This window comes from Camelus bactrianus, chromosome 29, assembly GCF_048773025.1.
Source record: "Camelus bactrianus isolate YW-2024 breed Bactrian camel chromosome 29, ASM4877302v1, whole genome shotgun sequence".
Taxonomy (NCBI): Eukaryota; Metazoa; Chordata; class Mammalia; order Artiodactyla; family Camelidae; genus Camelus; species Camelus bactrianus.
In genome coordinates this window covers 10,608,427-10,622,042 of record NC_133567.1, presented here as the reverse complement: position 1 = coordinate 10,622,042, position 13,616 = coordinate 10,608,427, and the positions used below count along the sequence as shown (strand labels likewise).

Here is a 13,616-nt window from a genome sequence, read left to right as displayed (position 1 = left end):
ATCCTGGAAAAAGGGAATTTGGTGACTATTATCTTAAACTTCAGAGGAATTAGGGTTGAGGGGCCATGGGGAGTTTGAGAGGAAAAATATCAGACTATAGCAAGTGATGGTTACAGAGAAAAACCTTACACAGGGGAGATACTGATGCCACTGGGGTTGCTGGTGTTTGAATTCATGAACTTCCCTCTCCCTCTGATACCCTCTCTGCGCAGCCAGCGCCCTAACTTCCATTGTCGGTCTCTCCTGTGCAGTGAAGTGCATCCCTCACTGACGGGGCAGATCAGGGCATGGGATCCAGACAACTGACCAGAATCTCTCACTTCCATGCCAGGGAGCATAGGTTGGCAGAATACAGGCAAAAATGTACCGCTCCACAATCACAGGGAGATTTTAACACTTCTCCAAAAATTGAGAGCTCATACATATACAATGTGAACAAGGCTGTTTAAAAATATGAGCTAGAGGGGCAAGATAGGGTAGGGGATTAAGAGGTACAAACTAATATGTATAAAATAAATAAGCTGCAAGGACATAGTGTACATCACAGAGAATATAGCCAATATTTTATAATAACTTTAAATGGAGTATAATCTATAAAAATATTGAATCTATGTTGTACACCTGAAACTAATGTAATATTGTAAACCAGCTATATTTCAATAACCAAGAAATACAAGCTAGTGGACTTTATATATAACTGTACAACCATATGATTTTTTTTTTTTTTAAGGTTTTATGTGTGTGTGTGAGAGGGAGGTAATTAGGTTTACTTATTTTTAGAGGAGGTACTGGGGACTGAACCCAGGACCTTGTGCATGCTAAGCATGCACTCTATCACTTGAGCTATACTCTCCCCACATGATTATTTTTAAAATTTAACACTACATGATGCTTATGATGTGCCAGGCACTGTTGTAAATGGTTTACAGCTATGGGCTCATTTAAAGAATTAAAAGAGTACACATTTTTTCTCAGGTAATGTGGAACATCTGTACAAGTGATCATTTTCTAGATTACAAGTCTCAACAAATAAACATTCAGTATCTATAAATCTAACCATATAGTAAAAGGACAAAAACGTCAGACAGCAGGTTCCCTGACAAAGGAAGGAAAGGAGGGGTGGGTGAGGAGGGGAAGCTTTAACTCTACCTAAATGTTTTATTTGAGAGAAAGGAGGGAAGGAAGGAAGGAGAGAGAGAGAGGGAAATTTACCTTAAATGGCTCAGAGAAAAAATGTGCATGTATAATATAGAGAGACAAGGATGAGCAAATGGGGTAAAATATTAACACTCGGGAAACTGGGAAGGGTGTACAGGAATTCTTTGCAATATTCTTCCAGTTTTTCTAAAAGTCTGAAATTAAGTCAAAATTTCAAAAAAGTCATTGCAATTATGGCAATCTCAATTTATTGGTAAATGAGTGTCACATCACCTTCTTTGCATAATTTCAAAATTAAAAGATAAAAAAACATTAAATCAAGCACAGCAAATTGTTTATGGGAGGAACCCCTTTTGTCAGAAGAGATGAGACTTTATTCACCCACAGAAGGCCACCTCTGAGCAAACTGAGACACGGTGCTCTCAGGGGCTCTGTAAGTGAAGGGGTGGGGACCTTGGGCCCCACTCTCCCTTGGAGCTGGTAGCTCCGTGCAGGGAATGAGCTACCTGACGCTTCAGCCCTGACTCCACATCCTACTTGCTACAGTTGGTCGTTTTTCTCTATGACAGGGTAAATAAACAAATAAACACTGAAACACACCTAAAATTTGTCTACTCATTATTCAGTTTATGTGCATGTATGCCACAGTCATTCAGCTGGTATTTATGGGATGCTACTGTAAACAAAGCATTGTACTTTATATAGTAGGAAAGTATAAAAACAAATACAAGATACGGCAAATGCTCACCCCAAAACCACAATCTGATGGGAAGGAAAAGCATGAGGGCTTGTGCGTGCCAGAGGTCCAGGGTCCACTTTCATTTTTGCTGGCTCGTTTCATTTTCATACCAGTTCTGTGAAGATTTCATTATTCCTATTTTATAGATGAGGAAGCCCAGAGAAGTTATTAACCAGCTCCAAATTGCACAACTAAGTGACAAATCCAAGAGTTTACCTTGGGTCTGTGTGACTCCAAAGTCCACGCTCTTTCCACATCATCATGTTTATAAAAGTCACAAAAACATAAATACTGTAAAATTTCACTTACTCATCACTCCTGGGGATGAGTCATGCTGGCCAGATGAGTGAGTGAATGGCCATCCTCTAGGACAAAGAGCATTGTTCAAAACCTTCCAAGGGTAGAGCAGAGAATGCTCCAGAAGCCCCAGGGAAGGAAGCTTTTTCTCCCTGTGTTTCTTTGCCCTCTTGGGCTTCTGGCATTTGAAGCTCAGCATACCTGATGTCTAACGGACCAGGTTCTTTCTGAAAGGTCCAGCAGGAGGTGGCCCCAGATTCCTTTTGCCTTTTTGATCCCTCAAAGCACAAATGAGATAGATTGATAATTTAGAAATAATTTTAGGACACACTAAGGGAGAACAAAAAGAGGAATACCAACCAGTATAAAAACAGTTGGATTTCTGAAGGACAGTTTTCTGATACCAGATTGAGCACTACATGCCCCCAACCCCAGTCCTGAAAGTTAAAACACTGCGCCTTGGTCCAAAAGGGTGGTGACCCTGCTGGCCTGCTTCTCATCTCATTCTCAGCATTTTGCTATCTCCTGACCAGCTGGCTTTCAGTATTTATCTTGCTCTTTGTCCTAGAATTGGGTCTAATTATTCATTCTACACAAGAAATATGTAACCTCCCTGAATTTTAGATTCCTCATCTGTATAAAATGGGAATAAAAATATCTAACTCATAGAGGTCAAATGGGGGAGATCATGCAGGTACAGGGCACATACTAAGTGCTATTAAGTTATCTTTCTTTTCTTCCTTCTCTGCATGTACGCATCATCACCACCACCTTCATCATTCTTACAGTAATTATAGCTAATGGTTGAGCATTTACTACGTCCCTGGCACTGTTCTAAATACTTTACGTGCATTGACCACTTTAATCCACACCATAATCTTAGGAGGTAGGTACATGACCACCTTCATTTTATGAAGACATCAAGGCACCAGGAGGTCCCAAGTTCAAAAGCTGGGACTCAGTCTAGCCAGTCGGCCTCCAAAGCCCGCACTTCTGATCACCATGCTACACCTCATACACAGTGTACCCTGCTGTGCTGAAAGTTAGTCATTTAGACCTACACATGGACCTCTCCACTCAGGCTGCCTTTCTGGTCTGTCTCCATCCCCAACCAGGGCCCATAAGCTGACACTGGGGCAAGAAGAGGCAGAATTGAGGGAACCTTAGAAAAGAGCCTACAAGTATCTCCAATCACATACAGAGGTGTAATTTATGATTAAAGGGGCAGCTACTACATAATGCTCAGCCCGGTTTTAATTCTTAGAGCAGGCATTTAATACTTCCAAAATCAATAAAGAACATGTACAAAGGTCGATTCCTTTGGGGGAAAAATTACCAAGCGTAAGTACCTTCCAAACTTAGGAAGAAGGGATTGCATTTGGGGGGGGGGGGTTTGTTTGTTGTTTAAGATCAGTTAGACTGCATTAAAACAATAACTTATCAGTAAATATTTTCCCTTATCATTAGGACAGTGATTAAGAATGAGGGTTAAGAGCAGACACAGGTTGAATTCTAGCAACACTGCTTTACTAGCTGTTAGAACTTTACTCAACTTCTGTGTTTTCTGATCTATAAACGGGAATGATACCTATCACCTAGGGATATTGTTAGGCTCAAGTAAGACAGTATAATTCAGGCGCACGGTACAGTGCCAGATGCATCAAAGCACTCAATAAAATACTTCTCTTTTTGCAACATCACTGTAATGGCTGAAGAATATCCTATCTCATGGCTGTGCCAGGCTTCATTTAACCAATCTCACACTGTTAAACATCTGGATCATTTTCAACACTATCAATAATGTAAACAATAGCAAAAATTTCCTATACATTTCTGGTTATATCTTTAGGGTTAAATCCTGTAGGGGATTTGGTGGGTCAAAGAATATCAACCTTGTAAACTTGTGACATACACTATCAAATTATTGATCAACATATAGTTTTACCAAGTTAATCGTCTCCATACTGAAGGTATCTAGTCAACTCTTGCCAATAATAGACATTATTTGAAAGAAATATGCCAGTATTGTGGGCCTCTCTCTTATTTATTAGATGTTTCAATTTCTTCTTTTGTTATATTATAAAGCTCTTAGGCTCTATAAATTAATTAAAGCATAAGATTGGCAGAAAAATAGAAAAATAATTGGAATGGGTAAAAATTTTAATGTAGCATATTATAGACATGGCATTTCAAGTCATTTATGAGGGGACGAATTTTTCCAGTGGTTTTCAAAGTGCTCCCTGGAGCCTCCTCTATAGGGAGGCTGGGAATGGGGGTAAGGAGTGTTGCCAGGTTAGCATAATTCTCATCCTTCCCCATTTCAACCACATTTACCTGTTTTACATATTGAGCTTATTGGTAAGTTGATCTGAAGGGTTCTGGACCTGAAAACAAAACCCAAAACACATTTAATGCAAGGTTTGGGGACAACTGGCATTTTTCAATATAAAAGAAATAGATAAATAAGTTGAATCTCTTCCTCACATCATATACACAAATACTTATCAGCTGATTAAAACATTAAATGCAAAAAAACCTCCATCTACTACCACAAAACATGGGCAAGCAGTAACTCTTTTCAAGTACACTGATAAAAGTAGATCATACCAAGAGGCAGTATCTGTCTCTGTTGGTTTTTCCTAAAGTGTGTGCCTATGACATAGGTTCAAAATGGTTCTGTAGCCAAGGAAGTGTAGAAATGCTGCATATCAATTATTAGGGCAAAGGAGCTCTAAGGGCACTAACACCCTCCTTATTGCTAGCAGCATCCCCAGAGCATTCCAAAATACGCACTCTAAATAAAACAAAACAAAAAGCAAATAAATAAAACAATGTGCAAAGTAAACAAATGTAATTGAAGGATAGATCCTTGTATCCTGTGCTGCAGGCAGACTCTGGACAGTAAGCCCTTCCTCTCTCTCGTTATTCTGAGGCCATCACTGCTGCTCTTTGGAAAGAGTCACATTATCATCAGCCTAGAAAGAAAGGCTCTGAGAAGTCCTACAGTGGAAAAAGAAAACGAACTTAGTTTATTCAACATCTCCTAAGCTTATTTCTCTGTAGAACCCTTGCCTCAACATGACAATTTATGGAACACACCTTAGCAAATGCCAGGCTATATGAAAATTAATATTCAAACGGGAAAATGCTGGGTGAGGAATCCTTGTCAAAGATATTCTGTCCATTCATCACTCTCCCATGCTGTGATTTGCTGACATCTAGTGCCAATGCTTTAATTTAGTACACACACATAATTTCCTACACTACATTGCTGCCCACCAAAATAAAATACCCTGCTTGCAGACTGCCCTGGATTTTAATTCTTATATATCATCATTATGATGCATTTATAACTTGGAATACCATGAAAGAATTTACGTACGTGATTCATAGGGCTGAAAAAGCACTTTTGCTCTTCTCTCGTCTATTAAAATGTCTTATGAAATTATGCATATGAAATATGTGTCAAGTACTTCTTGCTCTGACTTTTTATGTCATATTCATGAAAGGAACTGAATTAGGCTGTGTTGGGGCACAGAGCTAGAAGGTTCAGAGAGAGGGGTCAGGCCATTCTACAAAAACTTAAAACTGTCACTGGAATGAAGATACAAGTGTTTTGTTTTGTTTAGTAAATTCTTGAACTTTCTTTTACCCTTCAGGTTCTACACTGAGGGAAAAGAAAAAGTAAGAAGAAGCAATGATAATATAACCACAGTGATAAGCATTCTCCTGCTCCAAGGACAGTGGTTATTTGGTCCAGCCATTTAAAATTGATGTTAATTTAAATTGTACAATGTTAGGTTTGTGATCATTAACATTCAACTTCTGATCTACATTAATTGTATCTCTGTATGTGTACTAATGTCAGTGCAAACGACACCTTTTTGCACAAATGTGTTAATAATTTCTAGGATTTTTGCTGCTAGTTCAAGATAATTAGATCTCATATTTTCATAAAAATTCTAATGCTACGAAATCCTGGAACACTAATTTTAATTATCACTTAATAACTCTGTAAAGCAGTCTTATTCACTGTAAGACAGGGTTAGTATTTATGAGTATTTGAAATCTGAATTAAATAGTACCTAATTGAATTATTGCTGGGAACCAAAAAACAATTCCTTACTAGTTCAGCTACGGCTCCTAAGTTGTGAATATGAGAATATGTACGTGCATGTGTGTTTTGTGCAATTTCTGCTTTTAACGGGAACGTGGCATTGACAGTCAGAGTGCTGGTTCTTTAGAGTGGGGCATGTCTAGGCCACTGTGTACATGTGATGGCTCAACTCCATCAGAATTACAGTGGAATCTTTATTCACACATTTTGTCATGATGTCCTTTGGCTTTCATCTGATCCAAACAAAATCCTAAATTCAACGTGGACTCCATACTCAAACTTCATGTTTTAAGGTGCTCATCTGGAAAACCATGTTACCTTATTTTAGATTAGTAGAGAATTTGTGGATTTTCTATAAATATATGCTTGTCTCTCAGGCTGAGAAACTGCCACGGATGATAGCCATTCATTCATTCAACAATATTTATTGAGGCTACTGTGTGCCTGGCACAGGGATTCCAACAATCAACAAACTGCCGGTTCTTATGAACAGCCTTACAGTCTAATGGGGAAAGAGGACAACAGACAAGTAATTATATGATTTCAGATAGTGATTCGTGCTGTAAAGAAAGTGAGCAGGATAAGGGAACAGAGAATCAAAAGGACAGAAGTGCTGTTTTAGAGATGCTGGCAGGAATGGCATCTTTTTGGAGCTGATGTTTGAGCAGACACCTAAATAATATTGTCTAGGAAAAGGGTTTTCCAGGCAGAAGAAGAGCAAGTGCAAAGGTCTTGAGACAGGAATGTACTTGGAGTGTTTGAGGACCAATAAGGTAGCCAGTATGGTTGAAGCATGAGTCAGGGAAACAAAGTGAGAGAAGTCACTGGGGCCAGGCCACAGGGTCTTATAATGTAGTAACGACTTTGGTGGTTCTTAGGGAGGAAAAAATGCGACTGCAGAAGGCATGTTTTAGATAGACAAGAGATGGAACTCCTGTCTCTGAGAATCTTTTTTTTTCCTTTTCCTTTTAAAAATCAACTTTATTGAGGTATAATTTACATACGACAAATGCACCCATTTTAAGAGTACAGTCAGATGACTTTTGGCAAATGTATATATCCATGTCACGTTCACCATAATCAAGATAAAGAATATTTCCATCATCCCCAAAAGTTCCCTTGTTCACTTCTGCAGTCAGTCCCCATTTCCTGACCCCCATCAGAGCCAGGACCTCACTGGAATTGGGGGACTGATTATTTTTAATGGGAACTTTAAGGACCTAGATCCGTGCTGCCCAGTATGGTAGCCACTAGCAAAATGTGGCTACTTTCATTTAATTTAAATTAGATTAAGTGAACAATTCAGTTCCTCAGTTGCACTAGCCACATTTCAAGTGCCTAAGAGCCACATGTGACTAATGGCTGCCATGCTGGACAGGACAGGCATAGGACTTTTCCATCACCACAGACAGTTCTATTGGGCAATGCTGAGATGTCACTCTGGTGGAATGTAACCTTCACCACATGGAGGTGGTCCAAGCAGCCTGAAAACTGAGTAAGCCAAGCCATACACGTCACATTACCTAGCTTTATGTTACTATCTGTGTGCATTACCTTTATCACCAAGTAATTAATAAAACCCATGCTTGGGCCAGGGTGTTAAAGGCCGGTGGTATGACAATGGCAATGGTAACTATGGAGTTGTTCACTACATAAAAACTCTTCTTCCATTACTAAGTTTAAAGGATATCCTATTTTTATTAAGGGAAATGATTTCTCTTATAACTCATAAGGCACAATCTTGTTTTAAGTAAAATTAAACCTCAGAATCACCGTCTTACTACATCTATGTGTGTGTGTGTTTTTGAAGGGGGCATTCTGAAGCAAATAGGCTGAAATAGAAACATTTGTTAAAGCTGGTGGTGAGTTTTATATTATTTTTCTGTACACTTTTGAGTGTTTGAAATATTTTAAAACAAAAAAAGTAGGCTTTCATTTTAAATGTTAGACAAGAACATTTAATGTTATCAAGATTGTTCATGATGTGATTAAAGAATATAAGTTTAAAACAGTATGCACAGTAGTATAGGAAGATGGTCGGAACAGCCTAAGTGTTAGTATGGCATAATAGCTAAGTGTAATCTGGAGCCAGACTATGTGGGTTTTAATTCTAATTTTGCGACTTATTAGCAATGACACATTGAGTAAGTTACTTAACTTCTCTGTGCCTCAGTTTCCTCATCTGTAAAATAAAAATGTTAATAATAGTACCTGGCTCATAAGGATATTGTAAGGATTAAGTAAGTATATGTAAAGATCCTGGTGCACAGTAGATGCTCAGTAAGTGTTAACAGCTACCATGATGAGGCTGAGGATGAGGGTGGTGTAATTTTGGTTTCTTAAAAAAGTACACTCCTGTTTTTCTTTTCTTTCTTTCTTTTTTTAGGGAAAAGAAAAGAACTTGAACAGTCCATCAAAAATGTTAACAGTTGTATAACCTCTAATTGATAACAGACTTATTTTTTCTTCTTTTTTACTTAGTTTCTAAATATCCGATGTCAAGTAATTCTTTTTATACTTAAAACAATAGAAACACTGAAAACCCAATCTTGGCTTTAAGCCCTTCACCCAAAGTGCCCTATAGTCTGGTAAGCAGTGATTTTCAAAGTGTGATCTTTGGACCATAGCATCAGCAGTACCAGAGAACTTGCTAGCAATGCAAATTCTCAAACTCCACCCCAGAATGAGTACACCTGGGGTGGAGCCCAGCAATCTGTGTTTTAGCTTTATATTCGATTCTGATGCCCAGTAAAGTCTGAGAACTACTGTGCTAAGGCATAACTTGTAGCTCTATACTTGACATCTCTCACCTTTATATAAGGACAAATCCTGCCAATCATTCTTCCTCAAATACTCTCTGCAACTCTTGTTCACAGTGTCCTCCTTCCACCCTTGGACATACCTTCTCCACAAGCCTTTTAAGAATATCTCCTCTCTATCCTCAGTTACTACTGCCTGATACAGAACACACAAATGCTTTCTGGAGGCTGGCAGGTAATTTGTCTCAAGGGGGCCTGGTGTATGACCTTAAAGAGTGAAGTGCTGGCCACTGCCCAAAGATGTTCACATTCTAAAAAAGTTAAACTGCTGCTGGTCAAACACAAACATAACAAAGCCAAGTTTGGCTACTGGCCATCAGTTTGCACTCACTTCTTGGCTAATTCTCTCTCATATCACCAAGCAGCTATGATGTAGTGGAAAGAGTGAGTTCCGAAAAATGGAGGAAAACCTTGATTTGAAGCCCAGCTCCACTACTTGCTAACTGGGTGGTAATAATGATGATAAAAATGTGAACCTTTCAGGGTTACATCTTCTTCTCATCTGTGTAATAAGGACAATACTACCTATCTCATGGGATTGTTTTAAAGATTAAGATAATATACTTAAAAACATCTGCCCTGTAACAAGCCCTCACTAAATTGTTCACAGCGTTTGTGATATTTTCTTATATTGTTTTGATTGATTATATGCCTTATTCTACTTGTATTTAAGAACAATTTAGTTAAGCCTATTTATTCTATTAGACTCTGAGCTCTTTTGGGATGGGGATGGCCTTCTGCACCCTTTTAAGTTCCTACAATACGTACTTCAGTAATGAAGTCCCTCTCACATCCACCCCAAGCTTCAACAAAAGCTTGTGACTCAAAGTCTGATTGTCTGGGGTAGGGATCTGGAGTGACATAAATGGACTCTCAGTAGAGATGTACATTTCATATGAGAAAGTATGTGGCTCACTTCTAACAATTCCCAAAGTTATGCTTCCCTTCTTTTTCCAATATAAAAGAGAAAAAACAAGGATGGTTGTTCTGCTGTTAAGTGGAGACCCCTAGCTTTTTACATTTACCAGGTTTGTAAAAAGCAATATAGGAAGTTTAGAAGTGCCATACCAGAAATGATGAAAAAAATGAATTTCAGCATTAACTTAATTTTGACAGTTCAGATACAAGTGATGCTGGGGTGATGGTGGTAGAAGAGGTAGGTAACATCAGGTGCTCAGCACATTTTTCCCATCTGGAATACTGATTCAAGAACAATAACTATTTTATGTTCTACAAAGATTTTATGAAGGTCATTAGGTAATTAATATCATGGGATTTGGCGGGAAGAGGAAGGAAGTATATGTATCTCACGCAAGCAGGTTGCAGGCTTTCTGCACTCCTTTGACCACATAAGAAATAGAATGTCATAGAAAACAAACTTATGGTTACCAGGGTGGGAAGGGGGGAGGAGGAATAAATTGGAAGTTTGAGATTGGCAGATACAAACTACTATGTACAGAATAGATAAACAACAAGGTTCTACTGTATAGTATAGCACAGGGAACTATATTCAATGGCTTGTAGTAGCCTGTAATGAAAGAGAATATGAAAAAGAATATGTGTATATATATGTACAGCTGGATCACTGTGCTGTACACCAGAAACACACAACACTGTAAATCAACTATACTTCAATTAAAAAAAAAAGAAAACAGAATGTCACATTTGGTCATGACAAAATTTTCTTTTTCTTACTTTATAGGTACCCATGCCTAAGTGCCTGTAAAGAATTAATTCACACCCTGGATTTGGCCTGGTTAATATCATTGCCCCTTTATTTATGTTAGCTTTCTTACCTTCTGAACTTTGCATCTACAGACTTATTAAAATAAATGACTTTCAGGTTAAATGATCTAATTTAATTCTAGAATTGCTTTAAAACTTATCTCCTCTCCCTGCTCCCCCCATTAACTATTTTTTTCCCTCAAAAATATAGTCCTTAAAAGTAGGAGAACTATAGTAACAAATGGGTTTAAGTATCAAATTTAGTTTGGGAACAGAATTTCTAACTAATCAAGGTTACATATGGAGAAATTAACACTGGACCAGTCAAGTGGATTGTACTTGATAAGTCAGACAAAGGCTACCCAATTCTTTCAGCAGGGTGGAAGTAGATATTCTGTGAAGGTACGATTCAGAATGACATATTCAAACATACTTTAAAAAAAATCTATTCCACTATTCATAAGTTTCATCAACAAGGACAATTTGGGTTGGTGATCTCCACATGAAAGTGCACATCAGTGTTGGAACTGCACACTGCTATTACTCTTTATGTGCTCCGAGGATTTCATCATGAGAAAAATATAACTTTGCTGTAGGTGTAAATTCTCAGTCACAGCAGAAAATAATTTCCACTTAAAGGGCACATCTAGTTTCTCAACTTATAAAGAATTAAAAATCAGCTCCAAGACCACTTGTGTAGTTACCACCAAACTACTGTCGGAATAGATATAAACAATTTTCCTGCATGAATTAATTCTTTAAGAAAAACTATTGAAAATTATTCCCTTCAAGGTAAGTAACATTACCTATCTTGTATGGAGGTTACACTATTTTTACAGGCCAGGTAGAATTGGGCAAGAAAATAATTTAACATTTGAAGGATTTCTTTTTGAAGCATGCCATTTCTTCAGAAGAAAACTGTAAACAATAATTAGGTGAAAGTCAGCACTAATATCCTTCAGGAGTGTGTATTTTACAGTCGATTCACTTCAAATCATCAAATATTCTATTTGCTTAAAAAACCTAATAAGGTAAACAGTTCCCTTGGCAGCTATAGAAAACTTGAGTGGTTTCATGGACTGTACTATGTATCTATTTCGTGCCAAATGTTTCAGAAATTTTGAGGGAGTTTCACTTATCTAAAGTTTCAGAAAGCAAGAATTTCCAGAATGATAAGTGAAAGGGGCTAACTGTACAACATTAAAATAGTATTAGCTTTCAATTAACATATGAATGTGTTCTGCATAAAGCGGCAGTTTCCTAGTACATAAGTAATAAAGTTCTGTATACACACTACTACATATAAAACACATAAACAAGAACCTACTGTGTAGCACAGGGAACTTTATTCAATATCTTGTAATAACCTATAATGAAAAAGAATCTAAAAAAGAATATATATAACTGAATCACTTTGCTGTACACCTGAATCATTATAAATCAACTATACTTCAATAAAAAAAAAGAAGAAATGACGTTACGATATAGTGAATGGTGGACTATTAACACTGTATTGTATTCTCCACCTAGAAAATTCTGTTAGAATTTTAATGAGTGGTGCTTGGAAAATGTACAATTAAAAATTTCATAGTAATCATTTCCCTATAGAAAATTGGTATCTTCAAGGTGCATTTTTGGAAAAACCTCAAATCTTGATTTTCAATAAAGCAGAGATGTATAACTCAGAAAAAAAATTCTGTGTCCTCCTTAAGGGTAAACATCCTTATCCTCTTGAGTCATTAAGAGGAGATCCTGAGGCCTAACAAAAGATCTGAGCTTAACAGCTCCTTTTCCCTCTTGCAGTAAGTCGTGTAAAAAGCACTCTCTGGGGCTGAGATATCCCGGTGATTTGACCTTGGACAAGTAACTTAATTCTTTCTAGTCTGTTTCCATAACTGTAAATACAGTCAGCAATACCTGGTAAAGGTATTACAGGTGTGAGGATGAGATGATACATGTGAACAAGTTATGCAAACTATAAAACAGCAGTAACTAGAAGTTAGTTACTATTTTATATTAACACTTCTCCTGCCTATGTCCCTGTCTGTAAAATGGGTACAGATCTAGGTCTAAACGCCCGCAAACCTAAGCAAGTCATTTCCTTTCTGGACATGTTTCCTCTATTATTATATTATTAAGATTAAACAACATCGTGTATGTAAATGCTATGACAGGCATATATCAAGAACGCAATAAATGATAACTGCTATTACTCTCTGAGGGTAGGACTATAAGGAGCAAACAATGTTACACCTACTTAAAAAGCTCTGGATCTGTATTTAAACTCTATACACATTCAAGGTATTGCTTTTTGTACTGTAAACTGCAAAAATGTACACGGTTCCAGGAAACAAATGGCGCCTCGGTGACTCCCAGCACAGAGGGGAAAAAGGCAGAAGAGGTAGTTCAGGAGCCTCAGTGGCTTGTAAGAGCGGTAAGAATGAGAAGTGAGGAGTGTGACAGGACAGGATGAAAAAAAAAAAAAACTTAAGAAACATTCCGAGAATCAATTCACTATACTCCCCCCTTTTCTTTTATGACCTCCAGCCTAGACTAGACCATTTCACTCAACTTCCCAGCCCGCCATGTCGCTGGATATTTATTTACTGTACCTTCTTCACTGAGAGCCTTTCATTCCCCTCCCCTTCTAGCAGTCGTGAACTTCAGACCCTTTGCTTCCGACACCCATTCCCTTTAACTCCGTTTTTAACCAGGCTTCCCTGTATCCTTCCCTCCGCCTATGGGGGAAGTGAGGCCGCTC

The 13,616-nt window shown here is 37.9% G+C and overlaps 1 protein-coding gene across 1 annotated transcript in view; it reads right to left on the bottom strand.

The window, feature by feature from the left end:
* The window catches only part of SGK3 (serum/glucocorticoid regulated kinase family member 3), a 118,901-nt gene extending 105,415 nt beyond the window's left edge, over positions 1-13,486 (bottom strand). The window contains exon 1 of the mRNA XM_045507159.2: positions 13,468-13,486. The gene's annotated coding sequence lies outside the window, so the exon portion shown is untranslated. The remainder of the gene's footprint in view (positions 1-13,467) is intronic.
* Positions 13,487-13,616: the final 130 nt, after the last annotated feature.